We start from the raw sequence: 25,690 nt of genomic DNA on the forward strand, positions 1-25,690 counted from the left end.
TATTCCACCAAATATTGATTTCTGAACTCTTCCTAAGTTAAAGCATTAGTATTGTGTAGTTTAAAAAATGAATATGAGCTTGTTTTCTTTGCTTTATTCGAGATCTGAAGACACTGCATCTTTTTTGCTATTTTGTCCAATTGTCATTTTTCTGCAAATAAATTATCTAAATGACAATATTTTTATTTGAAATTTGGTAGGAATGTTGCCAGTAGGTTATAGAATAAAACAAAAATGTACATTTTACTTTAACACATACCAATAAATAGTAAAACCAGAGAAACTGATAATTTTGAAGTGGTCTCTTAATTTTTTCCGCTGCTGTATATATAATTATATTTGTTAATAACAACTTTGAAGTGTCAAGTGTCTAAAGTTTGATTATCTTTTCAGGTGGAGCTGTCACTTGAGCAGCCATTTATAAGGGAGACACAGTGCAACTGCAAAGCTTGGGACAGTGCAACCGTCTCATCGGGCTGCTCTACACTCTTTCTCCAGGGTTTTTCCTGCATAGAGAACATTTCGGCGCGCGCCTAAGCCGTTTTACCGTGCGCCTATGAAAAATCCCGAGCGCCTAAATAAAAAAAAAAGAGTCTGCGATTTAAAAAAAAAAAACTGTCATCCAATTCAGTTTAACGGTGTTTTGAGCCCTCACGTTGAATTCAAGACAGCAGCAGAAGATCCCGCCTCCCACCCCCTCAGCCAATCATTGAACAGAGGCTTCTCCAAGTTGCCAGTTTAGAGAAGATGTTAGTTAAAAATGTTGTCCGACCTATTAGCACCATAGACATCCTATTAGCACCCACGACCTATAAACACCTACGCGCTGGTACACGTTACTAAATATAGATTTCGGTGTCAATCAGGATAACGGATTTTAAACAATATACGCTCCAGCCCAAAAGGGGTATTTAAATTGTATGTGTGCAAAACATTACAGTTGTAGAACGTTATTAAGTGTACTAGACAGCCATTTATTTCTGTGTGTACAAACTGTCATGGAACGAACTGAGCGAATTCGATTTCGCAACGAGAACTTGTGAGGGTCATACAGTTTTCAACCGACACCGATACCTCTATCCCTCTTTAAATTGAGGTTTACCCGCTTATCACAGGGACGACAGCTGACGACCGAGTGAGGAGATGTTCACGAGAGATTACGGATTTTGATAGAGATCATACTTGGTCATATCGGTAATGTTTGGCTAATCTCTTGACACGTACCACAGGTAGGCCTAAATCACGATTGGATCTTGATACACAATACCTCGTGTATCAGCTCATTTTGCGTGTTGGTCTACTACACAACGGGATAAAACCGAAAACATGTTTCAGTTGAAATCCAAACAAGTTACTTGTCGTAATCTAGACACCCACCGCTACTGAAATATTTAAAATTGATTGATTAAAGATTTTTCTATCTATCAAGGTTTATAACTGTTTGTCACCTTTTTAATAGCTTGGGTGTTAATAGTGTTTACTATAACATTAATAAGTGGTGTTAACATAACGTCACTTATTGTATGGCATAAATATTATTCTAAAACACCTTCACTAGTTGTTTTAAGCAGATTTGTAAGCATATCATCACGTATGCAATGCATGTCAGCGAATATGTTCTGAATAGTAGCCTATGTTTCAAGTAGGCTACAGCCAAGCCCTCGTTCTGTTTTCATCAATAGTAATCGAGTTGATAAGTCTGATCTATACGCAACTGTGAGGTGCGCGAATGGACAGAGCGGCCAGCTGCCAATCACTTAATTACTCAACCTGCGTATGCAACCTGACTTCGTCAGTCGGCGGTTTCAATATTTATGGCGCTCCATTTCTGACCACTGGTTAGTCCTAGATTCTATTGATATAGATTTCAGTAGTTTGCATATATATATGAGGTAAACCTTGATAATCTTTGAACCATACATGATAGCACCATGGGGCTTGGACTATTGTCAATGTATTAGCCTATTGTCGATTTTGATTTAAAGTGGAAGCAAAATGATAACCTCAAGCATATCCTCCATTATTTATGAAATGTAAGAAAAGGGGAAAAAAAGACTTTGATGTCTGCTAATACGGTGATAGATAAGACAGACTGTGCGCGCACAGCGCGCAATTTTTTTGGGGGTGCACCGAAGAGCCATTTTGACCCAGGAAAAACCCTGTTCTCACTTTGCCAAGATGGGCTACACATCTGTCCCCTCAACAACGAGCAAGACGTCACTGCCTCAAGCCTCCATCGAGGGCCCTGGGTGTCAGTCCAAGAACGGTGAGCTCTGTGAGTGTCTCAAAGCTAACACCACCGGTGACCAACACACCTCCGCCAAAGAGGCAACACTTGTCTGAAGGAGTGATGTCAAACCTGTACTACCCTGTGCCACTCCCGCTTCTATCAAATGCTTTTGCTGAGAGCCTACACCGAAACTTGAGTCGAATAGAAAGCAAGAGTCAGATGTTCAAGCTGCTGGAGGCGAACAGAAAACAGCCTGCTGCTCTTGTCTCTACCGACTTTGGAGACCTTCCAAAGGGATCTGTGCTTACCTACCACGCAAACCTGGACCATTGTGCCGATCAATGTTTATTGAACAGCCTGTTTTCTGATGTTCTGGTTCCTTGTACATGCTTACAGTATACAGGCAGGCCATTTTACTGTATTCCCACGTACCAACTTCATGTACAAAGTTTCCTTTACAAACCTAGACCATTGTGCCAATCATTGTTTTTTTTTTTATGTTTTCTGATGTTCCAACCTATTCTGGTTCCAGTTTATTAAATTGTAAAGTTATGAAGGACATCCATGTGTAATACAATTGTACTTTATTCTTTAGACATATAGACATCCAGTAGCTTGTACATACACACACACACATACACGTAAAAAAAAAAAAAAAATGAAATCACTCACAGGTAAAGATCATGAGAAGTGATTATAAGGTCTGACAGGGACTGATCCTGTGATACATTGACCATGATAAGGTGCTATGGTAACAGGAAAACTGTTTTTGTTGAAGCTCTAAAATTAAAAGTTCTTGATCACGGATGGTCTTGCAAGTGAGGGCAGTGTAGCATATTCATGGTCTGGGTGCGGAGGGGGTGTCTTCACTGGAAGTGTATAAGAGAAACATATTGATGTACACATTAGGTCTTTTACAAGGATACTCATGCTCAATTCATGTAATCAATAACACCTTTTGCGTACCTCAACACACTCACACCATGACTATCATCGAGATCCGTGGAAACATTACTGGAAATCATCAACAGAGAAATACTGTCACTACACAGTTAATACATGCATTACAAACTTGTAACTTAATTCATCTAAATACTATCTTGCAGTTCTAACAACACTCCTCCTCTCTGGTCTGGCAGAACTCAATGCAAACACAGTTGGCACAGCTCCCAGTTTTAACTTGGTGATGTCAGTCTTGCTTTTCACAAGGCAGTCTGGGAGGAAATGCTACGAACACACTTTTGTTTATGTGTTTATCTGCATCAGTAAATAAAATGTAACATACTAACATTTTTACATGTATAATTTTATTGATCAGACTCAATGTGACTCCTACATCCTCATCCTAGCTAGGAAAACTGATGTGATGTGTTCCCTAGGTTAGCTTAGAAGCTAATACAAACAAGGTCACTCAGAATATTCTTATACTAGTGAATTTGTGGTGGTAGATTTTAATAACATACTACTAATTTTGGACTAGACTGTATATTTCAACAACCTGGCTCTCTGCCTTAATCTATCTACTAAAACTTGCTTGCAGAAGCCTGGCTAGCTGCTAGCGATACAAGCTAGTTATGGAGACGGCTCAGCATCACAGCAGCCGACATAAAATAAAACTTACCTTAAAATTACGATCAGGATCCCTTCTGATGTTTATTATCCATTGTCGGCGTAGTCCCTGATCGTCGGGGAAACGGTGAAACGTTTGTTCTCGGTTTGATTTTTCCCTGTGTGATGATGTACATTGGGGAACACAGCAGTGAGGCGCGATTGCACTGAGAATCCGCGTTGTGAGAACTCCCGGAAGTGGTAAGTGTACCCCTCAGGCTCTGTGGAACGTTCGAGGTGAATAAGGCGAATACCGTCCCTCTCCGGACCTCTTTCTCCACACTTCGCTGGTTAGCAGCTTCAGTGAAACAAAGGAGCTAGGGCAATCATTTGGAATATAACTAACAGACAGAGAACACCTGTCATTCTAAGCTCTTAGCTAGCAGTACAGAAACATCCAGTTTTGATGCCGGTCATTTGAAATGGGCAGACACCGGTCTGGGGAATATCTGAAGTTAATCAAATCACCATAATAATAATGGGGAAGGAATCAGACGCTAGTGCTTGAGTTTATAAGAATGCATTTATGCATGCGAATGCATGCATCTATGCTCTGTCACAGCATTAAACACTATGACAACTGTCAAGACACACTTATAAATGAAAATAAATAATTTGCCATGAACAATGAGAATGCCTCCAGTCAGAACAATTTCATGACATGACTATGCTAGGCCAGTGATAATAGCTGGAAGTGTTACCCACTACTTGTCATGTCAGATTCCATAATAGGTTCATGATAGTATGACATCCAACTTCATGAGCACAGTCATAACAATGACCAGTCATGGGAAGATGAGTTTTTGTATATATAAATGTACACGGCATGTTCAATAACATGCATTACACAATAAGAGCAAGAGGGGTCTGAGGAAGATACACAAGAGCGTAGCCAGACTTTTTACCTGAATGCTGTTACAGTCACAGATCGGAACCCATCCACTTCTCTGTAAATACTTTCAACCTGAATAAAGAACACAATATTGCCAGTAAACTATCAACATGACATTAGTTTGTGTGGAAAATGAAATATTTTGAGTATGTTATTGTAAATAGTAAAATTGGGATTCATTAATTGATTACTTACTGCTGATTCTATGTTTGTTGCCAACGTCCTAAAGTTTTCACCATTTGGATTGGTTAAACTAGTATCAAAGGTAGCATCCAATGTTAGACTCATTGTAAACTCTCCTACAAAAAAGAAATGTACAGCTCTTTGCGATACTGAATTCACCGTTTTCTGAAAACACAGTTTTTCTTTCCCCAGAAATTAATGGAATTCATTACAAAAAGACAAATTGTCGATTGTTTGAAAGCATTGTTAGTGAGGACATGGATAACAAAAATTCTATTGTTTATCTGCATCCTTATCCTTTCTGAAATCTCACGAAGCAAACATTAATGATAATATTCACAGACTCGTTAATATTCACTTGTAGGAACATTGTAGTCCAGGGACGTGCGGTCAGAGGAGGCAGGGGAGGCAGAGTAATAATAATAAAAAAATCATGTATATATATATATATATATATATATATATACAAGAAATATTCATATTTCTCTACTAATCTGTGGTATGGGTGTCATTTCTGCATGATTCCGATCAATTTGAGCATTTTTATTATCAAAATCGCTGAATTTGCGCATTCCCGGTTCCAGAAAACAGGGACGTGCGGTGAGGTGAGGCAGAACCATTGGTGTGAGGCAGTGCCTCACCTAGGATTGTGCAATCGCATGTATAGAACCTCTGATTTGAGCTCAAAACGCATTGAAAAATATTGTTGGTGAGGCAGACAAGTACCTCTGCCTCAATGAAGGGGGCGAGCGAGAACACACTTGTCGGGTATATGCTGGTTCTGACGTTGGTCTTCTTGTACACTTCTACTTGACGGCGAAAATGGAAGATTATATTGCTAAGCTGAAGCAGTTCTCAAAATAATGGGAGACCAATGGCGGAGCTTAAAGGTTTGCCTCAAACAACCGAACAGAAGGTATTGACATTTGCATTGGAGTGTTTCACGTTTCCCGACAGGACTACATATTCATGCACAACACAAACCCCGCTAAAGGCTGATGGTGCAGAAAAGTTGCCTTGAAGTTGTGAGCAGACTAGGTGCTAATCCTGAGCTAAATGATCCACTGACTGCATTCGCTCAAGAAGAGAAGGGAGATCGCGGGAGAAGAGGACAACGGATTTCTATACGGAACTATACGGGTAGTCATGAGTGGATTACTTTTGTTTCACCTCAAATTCACGGTTACGAGCTCCAACGAAAGTGCACCAACTTTAAATTATACCGGTCAGTAGAACATTTTGTATTGTGTGCTATGTCTGCGGTGTTTAACTGTTTGCTTGTTAATATGTTGTGAAAATAAATATGTAATTGTTTATTTCTAAACTGCAAATTCAAAACTGTGTCCGAGTTGGGTAAAAGGTAATTTTAATTAGCATCACACCACTGTAGTTTTTTTTTCCCTAGACAAAATGAAATGAGCCATATAATTGGTGGGAGGGCTCCATACGTTAGCTTGTAACTATTAATATCTTATTTGACACGGTGTAAAAGTTCAATTAGCACACCAGTTGTACGTTTAGCTGTAGGCCTATAGCCTCGTAAACGTCAGTTGAGTATTGAGCCGCATATCTTCTTATAATAAAAACAAAACGATCGTTAAAAAGTAATAGTATTAGACAATAAAACATAAAGTTTTTTCAGTTCTGGTCAGATGACAATTTTTAAACCATAGGCAAATATACATGTATGATGTATACATTTAATTTTTTTTAAACAACTAGAGATCCGAATGACGTAATCACTTCCGGTTTCTGTGCCTCACCAGCTACGAACCTCACGGCACGTCACTGTTGTAGTCACACAAGGGAATGTCTCAGGTGTTTTTGTCAAGTGTGAAATAAAGATATTAAATATAGCTCTGGGCCCTGTTCGTCGTATAGGGTTCAGTTCAGTCGATCAAATGTCCCATTAGCCAGTTTAAATTAACGCGATGATTGGAAACAGGCTATCTCGGTTCGTCCAAGGCTGATCCGTGGTCAAACGATGTCATTAATTCGAACCAGACTTAATTTATCAGGGAAGTTGCGTGTGCCTGTCCTACTTCTCAACTCGAAGAAAAAGCCTCTTTTTTTCTCCGCGATGCACTGCCCCTAGGAAAAGAAGAAAATGTGATGTATAAACGCAATATCCTTGTTAGTCGCATGAAGGACGACATGTCAATTTAAATGTAATATTTGTTTTCTGTCGGATTCTACCACTAGGCCGTCTGATCGGCCTCTATATGTCATTGTCGAATCAGGGAACAGTCAATCAGTCAGCCTTGCTTGAAATGGCCCCCCCTTTTGTAAGCCAATAATTTCAAGATCAGTCAATAAATATCGTTGGTTTTGACTTTATGTTGCCCCCTTCTTTATGTTGTTACTGGACATATCATGTGTCCTGTTAAGCTATGTTACATCATACAACATTTGAGACATGTTGATAATGAAAAAGTGGGATCATTTAATGAGGAGCCACATCATGTTTGCTTATGAAGGCTCCTGGATGCAACTTTTTTCCATAGCGTCCCACCTGTAACTTGCTACTGTAACTATGCAGCAAGAGGGGAAATATTACTGTTGTGTGCTGCCAATAGTGGACAAAAAGGTATTGCTGTATGAGTAAATCGGCTAACTTAATGTACCTACTGAATAGGTCGTCAATCATTATAAAAAAAATTGCCCCCCCTGAGAAATTTTTCAGGAGCCACCACTTTGTATGTATATGTAACGACAAGTGTGACAGTGGTACATGGGGTAAAGGAGTTGTTTAGAGGAGTTGTTTAGAGAGTGCAAGGTTGCTAGTTCAATATCCCTCACCTCTTACCAACTGTATTTTTACATTTTCTGTAAAAAAGTTGCTTTGAATAAAAGTGTCTGCTAATGACTACATTTATTAAAAAGAAACTCAATACATTGAAGCAGTGAAAAGAAATTGTGTGTATTTTTCTCTATTCTTAACATGAGTCCACCTTAATCATTTTCTACAATAATGATATGCTATGGTGTACTAATAACACAGTTTTATAGTTATCAGTGCTTTGTTCTCCACATCACCGACACTACAAACAGGTAATGCATAGAGTCTGTGAGACAGCCAATGCTCGGCTGCGGCGTGTGGTGTTTGCAATAAATAGCTCGAGAAGGTCTTGAATTGGTAGCACTCATACAAGAAATCATCATGATGGAATAATCGCAAAATCTCTCCCTATGAAACGCTTATCTAACTAATATCGCTGGGGGAGTGGCAATCTATCCAGCTCGCCAAAGCTGTAAGCCTGCGCTGGAGCAGGTTCATGATGTGTTGCTATGGTGATTTAACCAAAGTTGCTTTGACGAACCGAAAAAAAGAGGGACTTATGTTATCTCATCCTGTAAATGATATCGGTAACTAGCTAAACGAGGTACGACGAACAGGGCCCTGATCTGGGCTGATACATACCTGCTGCTCCTGTGGTTGTAGTTGTGGTTGTAGTTGTGGTTGTAGTTGTAGGTGTTGTTGTAGGAGCGGGTGTTGTTGTTATAGTAGGAGTGGGTGTTGTTGTTGTTGTAGGTGTTGTTGTTCTTGGAGCGGGTGTTGTTGTAGAAGCGGGTGTTGTTCTTGGAGCAGGTGTTGTTGTAGGAGCGTGTGCTATTGTTGTTGAAGGAGTGGGTGTTGTTGCAGAAGCGGGTGTTGTTGTTGTTGAAGGATTTGGTGTTGTTGTTGTTGAAGGAGTGGGTGTTGTTGTTGTAGGAGAGGGTGTTGTTGTTGGGGGAGCAGGTGTTATTGTTGTAGGAGAGGGTGTTGTTGTTGTTGTTGTAGGAGTGGGTGTTGTTGTTGGGGGAGCGGGTGTTGTTGTTGTAGGAGAGGGTGTTGTTGTATGAGTGGGTGTTGTTGTTGTTGAAGGAGTGGGTGTTGTTGTAGGATTTGGTGTTCTTGTAGGAGTGGGTATTGTTGTTGAAGGAGTAGGTGTTGTTGTAGGAGCGGGTGTTGTTGTTGAAGGAGAGGGTGTTGTTGTAGGAGATGATGATGTTGATTTTGAAGGAGTGGGTGTTGTTGTTGTAGGAATGGGTGTTAATGCAGGAGTGGGTGTTGTTGTTAAAGGATTTTGTGTTGTTGTAGGAGCGGGTGTTGTTGTTGAAGGATTTGATGTTGTAGGAGTGGGTGTTGTTGTTGTTAAAGGAGTAGGTGTTGTTGCAGGAGCGGGAGTTGTTTTTGTTGTAGGAGTGGGTGTTGTTGTTGAAGTGGGATTTGTTGTTGTAGGAGTGAGTGTTGTTGCAGGAGCGGGTATTGTTGTTGTAGGAGCATGTGTTGTATTAGGAGATGTCGTTGTTGATAAAGAAGTGGGTGTTGTTGTTGTAGGAGTGAGTGTTGTTGATGTTGAAGGAGAGGGTGTTGTTGTTGTAGGAGTTGGTGTTGTTGAAGGAGCGGGTGCTGTTGTCGAAGGAGTGGTTGTTGTTGTTCTTGAAGGAGTGGGTGTTGTTATAGGAGATGGTGTTGTTGTTGTACGATTTGGTGTTGTTGTTTTATGATTTGGTGTAGTTCTTGGAGCGGGTGTTGTTGTTGTTGAAGGAGTGGGTGTTGTTGCAGGAGTGGGTGTTGTTGTTGTACGATTTGGTGTTGTTGTAGGAGTGGGTGTTGTTGTTGTCGAATGAGTGGGTGTTGTTGTAGGAGATGGTGTTGTTGAGTTTGAAGGAGTGGGTGTTGTTGTAGGAGTGGTTGTTGTTGTTGTAGGAGCGGGTGATGTTGTTGTAGGAGCGGGTGTTGTTGTAGGAGTGGGTGTTGTTGTTGTAGAAGCGGGTGTTGTTGTTGTAGGAGTGGTTGTTGTTGTTGTAGGAGCGGGTGTTGTTGTTGTAGGAGTGGTTGTTGTTGTTGTAGGAGCGGGTGATGTTGTTGTAGGAGTGGGTGTTGTTGTAGGATTTGGTGTTGTTGTTGAAGGAGTGGGTGTTGTTGTTGTAGAAGCGGGTGTTGTTGTAGGAGTGGTTGTTGTTGTTGTAGGAGCGTGTTTTGTTGTTGAATGAGTTGGTTTTGTTGTAGGAGATGGTGTTGTTTTTGTTGAAGGAGTGGGTGTTGTTGTAGGAGATTGTGTTGTTGAAGGAGTGGGTGTTGTTGTAGGAGATGATGATGTTGATTTTGAAGGAGTGGGTGTTGTTGTTGTAGGAATGGGTGTTAATGCAGGAGTGGGTGTTGTTGTTAAAGGATTTTGTGTTGTTGTAGGAGCGGGTGTTGTTGTTGAAGGATTTGATGTTGTAGGAGTGGGTGTTGTTGTTGAAGGAGTAGGTGTTGTTGCAGGAGCAGGTATTGTTGTTGTAGGATTTGGTGTTGTTGTAGGAGCGGGTGTTGTTTTTGTTGTAGGAGTGGGTGTTGTTGTTGAAGCGGGATTTGTTGTTGTAGGAGTGAGTGTTGTTGCAGGAGCGGGTATTGTTGTTGTAGGAGCAGGTGTTGTATTAGGAGATGTCGTTGTTGATGAAGAAGTGGGTGTTGTTGTTGTAGGAGTGAGTGTGGTTGTTGTTGAAGGAGAGGGTGATGTTGTTGTAGGAGTTGGTGTTGTTGAAGGAGCGGGTGCTGTTGTCGAAGGAGTGGTTGTTGTTGTTCTTGAAGGAGTGGGTGTTGTTATAGGAGATGGTGTTGTTGTTTTTGAAGGAGTGGGTGTTATTGCAGGAGTGGGTGTTGTTGTTTTATGATTTGGTGTAGTTCTTGGAGCGGGTGTTGTTGTTGTTGAAGGAGTGGGTGTTGTTGCAGGAGCGGGTGTTGTTGTTGAATGATTTGGTGTTGTTGTAGGAGTGGGTGTTGTTGTTGTCGAATGAGTGGGTGTTGTTGTAGGAGATGGTGTTGTTGAGTTTGAAGGAGTGGGTGTTGTTGTAGGAGCGGGTGTTGTTGTTGTAGAAGCGGGTGTTGTTGTTGTAGGAGTGGTTGTTGTTGTTGTAAGAGCGGGTGTTGTTGTAGGAGCGGGTGTTGTTGTTGAAGGAGTGGGTGTTGTAGAAGCGGGTGTTGTTGTAGGAGTGGTTGTTGTTGTTGTAGGAGCTGGTTTTGTTGTTGAATGAGTTGGTTTTGTTGTAGGAGATGGTGTTGTTTTTGTTGAAGGAGTGGGTGTTGTTGTAGGAGATTGTGTTGTTGAAGGAGTGGGTGTTGTTGTAGGAGATGGTGTTTTTGTTGTAGGAGTGGGTGTTGTTGCAGGAGATGGTGTTGTTGTTGTAGAAGCGTGTGTTGTTGTTGAAGGCCTGGGTGTTTTTGCAGGAGCGGGTGTTGTTGTTGTAGAATTTGGTGTTGTTGTTGAAGCCCTGGGTGTTTTTGCAGGAGCGGGTGTTGTTGTTGTTGAAGCGGGTGTTTTTGTTGTAGGAGTGGGTGTTGTTGTAGGAGTGGGTGTTGTTGTTGTTGAAGCTGGTGTTGTTGTTGTAGGAGTGGGTGTTGTTGGAGGAGTGGGGGTTGTTGTTGTTGAAGGAGTGGGTGTTGTTGTAGGAGCAGGTGTTGTTGTAGGAGATGTCGTTGTTGTTGATGAAGAAGTGGGTGTTGTTGTTTTAGGAGTGGGTGTTGTTGTTGTTGAAGGAGAGGGTGTTGTTGTTGTAGGAGTTGGTGTTGTTCTAGGAGCGGGTGCTGTTGTCGAAGGAGTGGGTGTTGTTGTTCTTGAAGGAGTGGGTGTTGTTATAGGAGATGGTGTTGTTGTTTTTGAAGGAGTGGATGTTATTGCAGGAGATGGTGTTGTTGATTTTGAAGGAGTGGGTGTTATTGCAGGAGCGGGTGTTGTTGTTTTATGCTTTGGTGTTGTTCTTGGAGCGGGTGTTGTTGTTGTTGAAGGAGTGGGTGTTGTTGCAGGAGCGGGTGTTGTTGTTGTACGATTTGGTGTTGTTGTAGGAGTGGGTGTTGTTGTTGTCGAATGAGTGGGTGTTGTTGTAGGAGATGGTGTTGTTGAGTTAGAAGGAGTGGGTGTTGTTGTAGGAGTGGGTGTTGTTGTTGTAGGATTTGGTGTTGTTGTAGGAGCGGGTGTTGTTGTTGTAGAAGCGGTTGTTGTTGTTGTAGGAGTGGTTGTTGTTGTTGTAGGAGCGGGTGTTGTTGTTGTAGGAGTGGTTGTTGTTGTTGTAGGAGCGGGTGTTGTTGTCGTAGGAGTGGGTGTTGTTGTAGGAGTGGGTGTTGTTGTTGTTGTTGTTGAAGCGGGTGTTTTTGTTGTAGGAGTGGGTGTTGTTGTAGGAGTGGGTGTTGTTGTTGTTGAAGCTGGTGTTGTTGTTGTAGGAGTGGGTGTTGTTGGAGGAGTGGGGGTTGTTGTTGTTGAAGGAGTGGGTGTTGTTGTAGGAGCGGGTGTTGTTGTTGAAGGAGTGGGTGTTGTTGTTGTAGGAGTGGGTGTTGTTGTTGTTGAAGCGGTTGTTTTTGTTGTAGGAGTGGGTGTTGTTGTTGTTGAAGCTGGTGTTGTTGTTGTAGGAGTGGGGGTTGTTGGAGGAGTGGGGGTTGTTGTTGTTGAAGGAGTGGGTGTTGTTGTAGGAGCGGGTGTTGTTGTTGTAGGATTTGGTTTTGTTGCAGGAGCAGTTGTTGTTGTTGTAGGAGTGGGTGTTGTTGTAGGAGCGGGTGTTGTTGTTGTTAAAGCCTGTGTTGTTGTAGGAGTGGGTGTTGTTGTTGTAGGAGTGGGTGTTGTTCTAGGAGCGGGATTTCTTGTAGAAGCGGGTGTTGTTGAAGGAGCAGGTGTTGTTGTTACTGTAATGAGATAAAAATTGTATTGTATATATTTTGAGGAATACTGATGTTGAATATCTGATTAAACTTTTTAACATACAATTTATGATATATTACCTACATTCATCTTTATATCTATATACTATTTTTATTTTTGTATATATAGCTGTAAGTTTAGTGTACATAGGTTTGTGTTAGCATGGCACTATGGGAGTGTCAAATTTACAGTTGTAGGTGTAGTAGACATTGTTGTAAATGTGGTCTTCAATGTATGATTGTAGATATTGATTACATACAGATGTTACTAGATGTAGGTGTACATATCGATGCTATGAGGATCAATTATAATTTCATGTGTTATACATTATAGGTGTTGGGGACGTAGATGCACATGTTCATTGAAGTGAGTTTGACTGGCATAGATGCAGTTTTCTCTATGTTTATAGATAGAGGTGTGTAGCACACAGTAATGTTGTTGTACACTTAGACGAACTTATTGGATAACCATGGTAGTGGAAGAGCAGAAATATTTAAGCTGTAGATTGTAGTTGCAAATATGGGTGTACATGCAGATTCAGGCACATATTTAGGTATAGTAAGGGCATTTAGAAGTAGGTGTTAGATGGAGTGGTAAGTGTTAGGTGTGTATATGTTTATAAGTGTTAATATTGGTACGTATGGATGTAGATGTAGGTTCACGTGTAATTGTAGGTGCAAATATAAGGTTAGCTGCAGTCATAGGTGTGATTATGTATCTGCCTGTAAACCTCCATCTCCAACTATAAGTATTTACTTTAAGTGTTTATATGTGTACATTGGATGTATATGAAGGTTCACATGTAATTGTAGGTGCAATTTTGTGATTATGTATCTGTTGTAGTAGAGGCAGTAGTATTTCAGCTTTCCATTGAACAAACTGACCTGTGCAGGGATTACTTTCGCCGACTGTCAAACTCATGTCATTCACAAGATATCCAATCTGGCAAGAGCAGCTGTAGCTTCCATTGTTGTTGGAGCACACAGAGTTTGGCCCACACAGGCCTGAAACCTCCACACACTCATCTATATCTGCAAATGTAAAATAAGAAAATATTCCTGGAATACTGTCAATGGGTCAGTAGAGTGATTATAGATATCAGATGACAATCAGCTACATGGTTAGATGATTAAGGTGAAGACTACCAGCTTACTAAGCCATACCATTTACTTTCCAGTCCGTGAGGACAGAATACAAGACCTACCAAGTAAAACACATTTCAGAACACATCTCAACACATTTGTTTATATCTGAAAAAGGGTACCGGGAAGAAAAATGCTTACTCAAGCAGAAAAATGTGTTTCGATGTGGTGTCAATGCTTTGTAAAAACAACATTACCTGTACAGGGATTGTTAACACTACTCTTCAAACTTGGATCAGTGACATTATATCCACTCCAGCACGTACAGTTGTAGTCTCCAATGATGTTGTTGCAGACTGAGTTTGGACCACAGACCGATGGGGTCTCAAGGCATTCATTCACATCTAAAACCACAAGTTCAACAATGTTGTACTGAGAGAAAATTCTGGATAAGACCACATGAAAATTAAAAATGTTATCAAGGAGTACAAACACACACAAACAGATGGGTTTATGGTACTAATAGCAAGACATGTATTTATTTGAGTGTATCCTTTCCAGCACAAGCAGCTGTAGCTGCCAGTAGTGTTGGAGCAGGTGGAGCATGCTTACCTCTCTGACAAAAGTGTCTATCTGCAGGTAAACCCTTAATACATCCACAGGTGCCATCACTGAACTCATCACAGGCTCCATGTGTGACACAGCTGTCATGGGGCCAGGCATACTGCTCCTCACAGACACACCGATATCCACTTGTATTTGAGTGACACACTGATGAATAATATACAATCAATTATTGTCTTGTTGTTGTTGTAGAGCAGTGTGATTAATTGCCCCTCATTTTCATTATTTAAATTATATGGAATATTTATGAGGCCTTGACAAAGGCCCAATATCTATGAAGCACGTACAAGTTCATGGATATAATAATAAGGATGAATGAAACCTTTACATTTACTTTCTTCCCAATTCAAATGCATTTCAATGTTAAGTTTATCTCACCTGTCGTGATGTTGATCTCAGTAATCTCAGTTTGGTTACTGAGAGGGACAGGAAGGTCAAGTGCAGACAACTCCATCTTAAGTTGGTCAGCATTCACTGTTTCCATCTCAATCTGAAACTTGTAAGTGTACAGTGTAGCAAGACCTGTAACAGACCATAATGGAAAGTGCAATTGTGTGTTCCTCAAAAATAAATTCTTGTACGTTAATACTCTACATGAAAAGGCTGTGTGTGAAACCCAAAGGCATTCTGGCTTCTGTCTAATAAGGAACACTTGACAAGTCAAGGCACATTTAAAAACAATTTGAGTTGTACAAATTGCGAGGTTAATATTAAATAAACAAAGACACAATAAAAATGAAAGCTGCCAGCAGCGATGAGCGGGCCCAAGCTTGTGCACGGGTCGGGGAAGGCGCTGGCCGACGGCACAGCCGTCCGTGAAGCGTAGAGCAAGCCGTGAGAATGCCACGTATATCAAAACATCACAACAATACGCCGCAAAGAATAAACAAAGTGACGTTTCCAACCACCAACAGGTGGCGCTATAGGCGAGTGGCATTATAGGCATATGTCCGCGTTCAGGCCGGGTCCAGCGTCCACCCTATGACGTTTGGTCAGGATCGGACGATGCAGGCAGGAACTATAAGTCACTGTGTTTTGCGGCGAGCACTGGCAAGTCGTAAAACTTTGAAGGTCTGCCACGCCCACACCTTTCAGATTTTGGAAAAACCCTCCATAACTTTTGATCCCCCATGGCTGAAGAGTATCCTGACCAAGTTTGAAGGCATTCAGGCCGGGTCCAGCTTCCACCCTATGACGATTGGTCAGGGTCTGACAATGCAGGCAGGAATTATAAGTGACTTTGCGTTTTGTGGCGAGTACTGGCAAGTCGTAAAAGTTTGAGGGTCTGCCACGCCCACACCTTTCAGATTTTGGAAAAACCCTACAGTAATTTTTATCCCCCATGGCTGAAGAGTATCCTGACATAGTTTGAAGGCATTATCATTAAATCTGAAGGAGGAGTTCGATCAGATGCGAGGTGTGCAAACAGGCAAAAACGCAGTCAAAACGCATATTCCACTCAAAATTGCCGACTTCCTGTTGACCTGCCACCATGGCGTCAATACACTTTTTGTTGAGTCTGGGCATGACAAAGTCCAGCTATGCCAAACTAACCCCAATGCAGAGGGGTATTTGCAATTTCTAGGGGGCGCTACAGAGCCATTTTGCCCCGCCCCAAAATTCCTTTAACGCAAAAGGTCTTCCGGCAAAATTCCCGGCATAACGTCCCTGCCAAATTTAGTGAGTTTTCGAGCCAGTTTTATACAGAATAATAATAAGAAGAAACAGAGCAATTCGAATAGGGCTTCGCTGCTTCAGCAGCTCGGGCCCTAATTAACAAGAATAAAATAATACAATAAGAGACTGAAAACATATAAAATCTATAGGACATATACTATAAGCAATACAAGTGAAAGAAAAAGAGAGAGAGAACGACATGCGTAACTCGTATCAGTAGAATTAAAATGGTTATGACAAATAAAAATAAGCGAATAAAACGAAAGTTACGTATGTAACTGCGGTTCTATGAATCCTGGATGACCGCTAGACGGTGCTTTCAAGCACTAGATGATCCATCTCACGCACGGGCAGGTCGAGTGTCAATACCAACAGTCACCACCTTGACCCCCAATGACCCACGGAAAGCCTATATCTTCCGGTGGAATCAGGGGTCTAGCGGTCATCCAGGATTCATAGAACCGTAGTTACATACGTAACTTTCTTTCTATTTCATCCTTACTGACCGCTAGACGGTGCTTTCAATCACTGGATGACTCATACCAACAAAGTCACAAAGAACTCTAGCACTTGCCTTACTGACAGGAAGCAGCAGAGTCACGCAACAGGACCACAGCCAATGGCTGGGGAGTGGCAACATTCACCCGGTAAAACCTGGAGAAGGTACTAGGTGATGTCCGTGACGCTGCCTCGCAGACGTCTCCCAGGGGAACGCCCTGCAAGGTTGCCCGGGATGTCGAGACAGCTCTGGTGGAGTGGCACCTCACCCCGGATGGTAGGGGGTGCCCACTTCCTTTATACGCCTGGGTGATGGCATCCACCACCCAATGGGACAGTTGCTGCTTAGAAAGAGCAAAGCCCCTCCTAAGGTCACCATAGCAGGGGAAAGTAGATCCGACCGTCTAATACTTGTGGTCGCAGCCACATATGCCCTCAGGGACAGCACAGGGCACAGTAACTTCAACCTGTCTTCCCCTTCAGGGGGAATAAGTTGCGGCAGGTGGATAGGTCGATTGAGGTTTGACTGTGTCAAAACCTTCGGAAGAAAGCTGAATTTGGCCACAGGGTAACCCCTGAGCCGTCCAGACTCCACCTCAAACAGGAGTCACTCACGGACAGTGCGTGGAGTTCCCCAACGCGCTTCGCCGACGCAATGGCGAGGAGAAGGCCGTCTTGTTAGAGACCCACTTTAGCTCTGCCTGAGCCAGGGGTTCAAGGGAGGCAAACACAAGGCCTCAAGCACAAGGTGCAGATCCCATGCTGGGGCGCGCTTTGCTCGTGGGGGGCGCAGCCGTATGGCGCAGCCGTATGGCGCCCCTCAGAAAAAGTGACACCTGTGGCTCCCCACTGTGTCATTATCCACCCGAGCATGTCGGGAGGATATAGCTGCCACATACACCTTCAGGGTAGCTGGGGACTGGCCCCCATCCAGGAGTGACTGGAGGAACTCTAGGATCGTCAGGACCCCGCAATGCACGGGGTCCTCGCCCCTTTCCGAACACCATGCATTAAACAGCTGCCACCTGTTGTCATACGGTTGCCCGGGAATTTAGTATGGTATTACGGACCGCGTCCGATCATTCTGTCAGCAGTGGGTTGGGCCCTGCAGCGGCCAGACCCACAGCTGCAACCGATGAGGGTCGGGATGCCATATCCGACCCTGCAACTGAGACAGGAGATCCTCGGTCGGGGAGGCGCAGCGGCACCCCGCTGCAGAGCCTGCACAGAAGTGGGAACCACATCCTCCCTGGCCAAAAGGGGGCTACCAGCAGCAGTGTGTGGCCCTGCTGGAGAACCCTCTGTAGAGTTGGAAAAATCAACGCGATTGGTGGCCTGCGACACATGTGGGGTGGCCTGCGACACATCACTGGCTATAAAGGAAGGAATAGCAGTGATGATCAGCCTGCTGCCTCTCTCCGTGATGACCTCAACACCTTTTACGGAAGGTTTGAGGCAACCAACCCCCTTCCTTCAGCAAGACTGGCCGAGGACCAGGACGACTACACTCTGTCCCTGACCGTGGCTGACGTGAGGCGAGAGCTCCAAAGGGTGAACCCCCGGAAGTCATCAGGGCCCGATGGAGTCCCAGGCCGCGTCCTCAAGGGGTGCGCTGACCAGCTTGCGGAGGTATTCACCTCCATATTCAACTTATCACTGCATCTGTCTGAAGTCCCCACCTGCTTCAAGCAGGCCACCATCATCCCCATACCAAAGAAAACATCAGTAACCTGCCGAATGACTACCGCCCTGTAGCACTGACCTCCACAATTATGAAGTGCTTTGAGCGGCTGGTCAGAACCCACATCTGCTCTACCCTTCCCAACACCCTGGACCCCTTTCAGTTTGCATACCGTCCAAACCGATCAACAGACGATGCCATTGCCCTAGCAACACACACCACCCTCTCCCACCTGGAAAAGAGCAACACATATGTGAGAATGCTGTTTGTGGATTACAGCTCAGCATTCAACACTATTGTGCCTGCCAAGCTCGTCCCAAAGCTCAGGGGCCTGGGTCTTAAAACACCCCTGTGCAACTGGATCCTGGACTTCCTGACGAGCAGACCCCAGGTGGTGAGAATGGGCAACCACACCTCCTCCTCACTGACCCTGAGTACCGGGGCCCCCCAGGGCTGCGTTCTCAGTCCCCTCCTGTACTCCCTGTACACGCATGACTGTGTGGCAACACACAGTTCCAACATCTTCCTGAAGTTTGCAGACGACACTACCATCCTGGGTCTCATCTCTAACAACGATGAGACCGCCTATAGAGATGAGGTAAGGGGCTTGGCAGAATGGTGCCAAGACAACAACCTGTCTCTCAACGTCTGCAAAACCAAGGAGATGATCGTGGACTTCAGGAAGCTGCAGAGGGGGGATCAGTCCAACTTCAAATTCCTCGGTGTGTACATCAAGGATGACCTAACCTGGTCCATGCAGGCAGGCTCAGCAGTCAAAACTGCACAGAAGCGGCTATACTTCTTGAGGAGACTCGAGAAGTTTGGCATGTCTTCTAAGACACTTACAAACTTTTACAGATGCACCATTGAGAGCATCCTCTCAGGCTGCATCACTGCCTGGTATGGCAGCTGCTCCGCAGACGGTGGTGAAGACAGCGGAGCGTATCACCGGCAGCCATCTCCCCTCCGTGCAAGGCATCTATAACAATAGATGCCTGAGGAAAGCACAAAATAATTTAAAGGACAACAGCCACCCAGGCTATAGACTATTTTCATTGCTGCCGTCTGGTAGACGCTACCGGAGCATCCGAACACGGACTACCACACTCACAAACAGCTTTTTCCCCCTGGCTGTAAGGCTTTTGAATCAGAAACAATGACCCACAAAACAGTGGCCACCTCCACCTACTCCCTGCTCCCCCCACTCATACAATTCACTATATTTGCACAAATTTAAAAACTTTTTAACTTATTCTTAACATGCCTCAATTCACACTTAAACTGCTGCTAGCCCTTCTACTGTACTCTTCATTGCTGAATGTTAATGTTATATGTTATATGTTATAGAGCTACAGTCATGGACAAAAAATGTTGGCACCCCTGCACTTCTGTCAGATAATGCACCAGTCCTCCCAGAAAAGTGTTGCAATTACAAATGTTTTTGTATTCACATGTTTATTTACTTAGTTTGCATTGGAAAAACACAAAAAATCTGAGAAATAATGCCAAATCTGACTTTATTCCACATAAAACTCAAAAAAGGGCCGGACAAAATTATTGGCACCCTTAAGAAATAATTGTATTTTAAGCATGAAATGCTCCTTTAATCTTTATTTAAACTCACCTATGGCGAGCCACAGATGCTGGTAATATAGAAATCACATTTGCAACCAGTTAAAATGGAGCAAAGTTGACTCAACCTGTGTGTTGTGTGGCTGTGTATACCGTGCTGAGCATGGGGAAAAGAAAGAAGAGCAAAGAATTGTCTGGGGATTTGAGAACCAAAATTGTAGAAAAGCATGGACAATCTCAAGGCTACAAGTCCATCTCCAGAGATCTTAATGTTCCTGCGTCCACTGTGCGCAGTGTCATCAGCCCATGGCATTGTCACTAACCTCCCTGGATGTGGAAGGAAGAAAAAATTGATGACAGGATGCAACAAAAGATTGTTTGAATGGTGGATAAATAACCTAGAACAACTTCCAAATAAATTCAAGCTACCCTGCAGACAAATGGTACAACGGTGTCAGCTTGCACTATCCGTCGCCATTTGAATGAAATGGGATGCTATGGTAGGAGACCCAGAGGACCCCACTGCTGACACAGAGACGTAAAAAAGCCAGACTTGAGTTTGACAAACTTTCTTGGGGAAGCCAAAATCATTCTGGCAGAACGTCCTGTAGATAGATGAGACCAAAGTAGAGCTTTTTGGTAAAGCAGTTTATAGACAATGAAATGAGGCCTTCAAAGAAAAGAACACGGTCCCTACAGGCTAATATGGTGGAGCTGGACCGATGTTTTGGACTTGCTTTGCTGCTTCTGGAACCTGATGCCTTGACTGTGTGCATAGCATCAGGAAATCTGAGGACTACCCAATAATTTTTGGGTGTAATGGAGGGCCCAGTGTCAGAAAGCTGGGTCTCCGTCAGAGGACATGGGTCTTCCAGCAGGACAATGACCCATAGCACACTTCAAAAAGTACCCAGAAATGGCAAAGACAAAGCACTGGAGAGTTCTGAAGTGTCCAGATGAGTCCAGATCTTAATCCCATAGCACAACTGGGGCATGATCTCAAATCAGTAGTTTGGAGAAGGCACCCTTCAAATGTGAGCAACCCTTGAGCAGTTGGCAAAAGAAGAGTGGTCCGAAATTCCAGTAGAGAGGTATAAGACACCTCATTAATGGTTACAGGAAGCAATTGATTTCAGATATTTGTATTTCTTTATTCTTAACCCATTATAAAGTTGAGGGTGCCAATAATTTTGTCCGGCCCTTTTTTGAGTTTTATGTGGAATAAAGTCAGATTTGGCATTATTTCTCAGATTTTTTGTGTTTTTCCAATGCAAACTAAGTGAATAAACATGTGAATACAAAAACATTTGTAATTGCAACACTTTTCTGGGAGTAGTGGTGCATTATCTGACAGAAGTGCGGGGGTGCCAACATTTTTGTCCATGACTGTATATGTTGTTCTTTAAATTGTTGTATGTTAAGGTTATATTTTATATGTTTTATTGTCATAGTGTTATAGAGTTTTATGTAACTTTTTGGTATATGTTATATGTATGATGTCTACTGCGTAGATAAATGATGCTTGCCAAGTCGTAAGAATTTTGCTGTGCTGAAGCAATTTGGTATATGCAATAATAAACACACTTTGACTTTGACTTTTGGCTTTGATGGCACACTGCACATCAGGAGCAATTAGGGGTTCAGTGTCTTGCTCAAGGGTGCTTCGATAGGGAATCAAACTAGCAACCTCTTGTCAGCTGTTCAGGTGACTCTGTGAGGCCCAACAGCTGCTCCGCCCCAGCCAATCTAGCCGCCCTCACTGAGACAGAACGATAGCAGTTAGCCTCAGTAGAGGATAATGGTCCCAATATAATGGGGAAAATCGGAATAGACTAGGTGCCGGGAAAGGGGGCAGGAACCGCTGCCTTCACCGACAAGTATTCACAGGCCAACAATAACAAACCACACCTGTGCTGGGAGCGGGGAGCGAGAGCACTGCCCTCACCAGGAGAGGGGGATGGCCACACTCAATGGGTTACACAGTGCTGAATAGATGCCGGTAGAGGGAGGCAGGAACCGCTGCCTTCACCGACCAATATTCACAGGCCAACAATTACAAACCACACCTGTGCTGGGAGCGAGAGCACTGCCCTCACCAGGAGAGGGGGATGGCCACCCTCAATGGGTTACACAGTGCAGAATAGATGCCGGGAGAGGGAGGCAGAGACCGCTGCCTTCACTGACAAATATCTGCAGGCCAACAACTACAAAGACATGCATAACATGGTACGAATCTGAATGAATGTTGGTGTTGGTCGGAGGGGCCGTTGGCGCTGATTGGCTGCCACGCTTCCATCAGTCTACCCCAGGGGAGCTGTGGCTACTGATGTAGCTTACCACCACTGGTATGACTGTCTGAATGTATGGCCTGGACCGGACTACTCCGTAAAGTGTCGTTGAGTATATGGGCCATTCTACCGAATTGGTGCAAAGTGTAGGTAAAATGGGTACCATTCTCATTTGGGAGTACCAGATTAGGTAGGTATCTTACCCAGTGAGCAGGCGCCGGGTGAATGTGGGTGCAATTGTGTATGAATTGTGATATTGACTTCACGAGGGCCACCAAGACACACTGGTGCTGTCCTTGTAACAGCAACAATATGTTGGTAATCTCACCCGATTGGACAGGGATCAACCATTCAACACAAAGGCAGATCAATTAAGTTGATAATCCACAAATCAGTCTCATTAAATATATCAGTCTCATAAAATATATTATACTATCAATTTGGAACTCTGATTAATAATTAAATTAATAACTACAACAAAGTTACCTTATTAATAGTATGGTTGAAGGTCATTGGAGTTCTGAATAGAAGAGGTTGACAACGTCCATTCTTGTGTAACATTAAATAAACCAGCGAATATAAATCAAAGTATTTATTACACAATGATAAAGAAATAACACACAATATGTAATCTAGCTAAATGTACCTAACTAATTAATTGAAGAAGTATATGTATGTGTAAGGGAGAGGGAGTGTGTGTGTGAGCGAGCTTGTAAACTCGGTGTTGCGCTTTTAGAAGCGCGCCTGAAAGTATGTGCGTGTGTCCCTTTGTCCTGACTACCGTAGTTCCGCGTGCATGTGTATGCACGTTCGTGAACATACAAGTGTGGTATGTAAGGGACGAGCCTATGCAGCGGGAAGTTCGATTATGAGCTTAGCGTGTGTGGCTATATGAAGGCCAATGTATTTGTAATCGTATGTGATTTAAGATGCCATGTTAGAATAAAGAGATGGTTAGTAATGCATGCAAGACTCGTGTGTCTGATAAGCTATCCTAACGATTTCCCTTGGATGGTGTGGCGAAGCCAACTACCAACTAACAATGAAAGTATATAACAGTTATGTTCGGTAAACAAAACAGATACAATACATGAACAATGGCATATGTAAACAGTCCTATGCTTAGCCAGGTTGTGAATAGCTAGATAGCTAACTGCCCAGTCGATGTTACCAGTCCTTTGGAAAAGTGTTGGCGCATCCGATGTTCCTGAGGCAGAGAAGAAGTCCGTAGGTGGAGTAAGTTGTCCTTACTGTGATGTCGTCGGTATTACACTGCAGTTTAGATCGGAGGATTTGATCGCTCGGAATGTTGCAGTTTCCGCAAGTCTCTGTTGTGCTTTGTTTCTCCCGTTGCAGAGTTAACTGGCAGGTCTTATTGTTAGCTGCTTTGCTTAACTTACGTTGTCTCAGTTAGCGGGCAGTGTTTGGCTAACGAGAGATTGTCTTTGTTGAAAACAAAAGAGTAGGCCTTCACCAGGTGACGGTGGAAGGACGAAGACGCTCCTTGGCCGACGCCAGGAGATAGAGAGATGTGAGCTGGCCAACGCCAGAGTAGAGAGAGCACAAAAAGAATGAATGTATCATTTCAACGCAGTTTATAGGCAAAAGTGCGTCACGAATTTTAACACCTTGTTTTCAGCCAATTGTCTCTGTGAAATGTCAGATAAGAAAGTCAGAGTGATAAGGGAATTGTGGGTAATGAAGTCTTTTGTTGGACTCCACCAACAAAAGTCAGGTCGGATATATTTTTATTTTTTTTATGTTTTATTCCCAAAACTTTGTCCGTATGTATATTGTACCATATCTAAAGTACACTTATCTAGTAAAAGAACAGTCAATTTTTATATTGTATTTTCAGAATGTGTTGGAATGTTTTTCCTCTTCCAAAAATTGTCACTTCCGAAACATCACATTTACTATAGTAAAAAAGTATTATTCACACTGATTTTGTGAAGGTTTTTTTAACAATGAAATCCATAAAAATGAAATTTTTACCAAATTTCCAAGTTCAATATATACAATTCATCAAAATCTAAGTGCAATATTTCTTTGTAAAATGCAAAATACTGATCATATTGATTCCAGAGTTGTTGATTGATGAAATTGAACATACATTTATCCAATCAGTATCATAACATTTTAGTTGATTACTCAATATATTATTTTTTTTTTACAAAACATCCAGTGGTTCGGTAGTGCTGCACTGTTTCGGTAGTGACTGCACTGTTGGATGGATGTTCATTTCTCTCCCAAAAATCTTCCAAAAGGTTCTCTGGGCCGCCCTTTAGTCCACACAACACATTTATTTAAAAATTATGGGATTGAACTATTTACCATTTCATTTTGTCACTACCGAAATCACCAGGTCACTACCATATGTTTTGGTAGTGACTGTTTCGGTAGTGACAATTCTAGCTAACTTTAAGCATAAATAAAGAATTCTAGCAAACACACGGCTAGCAAACACATCTTTGAAGAGGTGTACACACATACAAACATAAGATTTTGCAGAAAAACCCCAAAAGGTTAACTTAATTGGGTTTCGGGCGTGACAATTCTTAAGGTTACACGTGTTAGATTCTGGTGTATTTCTCATGTACAGATCTCTAGTGTAGGTGCCTCCATCACTTTCAGGCCCTCCTGAGGGACCATGTAGGCCCAGATCCCAGTAAGGTTAACAGGTCACCATATGATGCCCGTTGGAGACAGCTCCACTATGTCTGCTTAGGCCCCTCTGTGTGTGTGCTGGGTAGCATTCCTCAAAGGCGCCCATTCTATCAGACCCAAGGGCAAGGGCATCGATGAGCTCATGAGACTGTTTACGTGTTCATATGTGTGTGTGTAATCCTTTGATAGAGATGTCATACATTCTATTTGGCTTACGTAATTATACTGGTTAAATTGGGCTGCGCGCTAGACTCAGGTCGATCAGAGCAAGAATCACGAGAGACGACACCATCTCCTCTCCAGGACGGATCCACGCAGGCTGCGTGTGCCCTGAAAGAACTCTGCTCCACTCTGACTTTAGATACTTAGGGCCTGATTTACTAACAGGATTGCGCCCATTTCTGGCGTAAAATAGCGGTCGTAAACATAAAACGGTATTTAATAAGCGGGCGCATTTGAGTAGAGTCGCATATTAACGCTTTGAGGGTGTGTACCTGCAAACAGGTGGGATGGTTCCGAAACATGGGTGGTAACGTAGGCGTGAAGCGCTATTTAATGGGAGGAGTGCGCCTAATGATGTATTGCGTCGTATTTACTAAACTGCCTGGTGAGCGCACATCTCTGATTTGCAGGCTAATTCTCCTCCTCATAAAAGCACGTCTTAACCAGGAAGCGCATTTCCACTGAGTCTGAAAACGTTGATATGGCAGCAGCAAGGCGACGACAGAGACAGAGACAGCGAACAGAAATATTTTTTTCAACTCGTATAATTCATATACTCATATGAAATTAAACTTTCCGAACGTAATTGGAGAAATTGATCGCACCTACATGCAAACAGTCCCACCTTCAATCCACGAACACGTTTACCAAAACAGAAAGCACACATATTCAATGAATGTCCAGGTCATTATGTGATGCTAACATGACCATTACTTACGTGGTAGTGGTCTGTCCATGACAGTTTTATCTTCCGGAATTGTGCCATCTATCCATGATTGAGCAACGGTGATTTTGCCTACTTGGTAAA

This window comes from Sprattus sprattus (genome assembly GCF_963457725.1).
Source record: "Sprattus sprattus genome assembly, chromosome: 2".
NCBI lineage: Eukaryota > Metazoa > Chordata > Actinopteri > Clupeiformes > Clupeidae > Sprattus > Sprattus sprattus.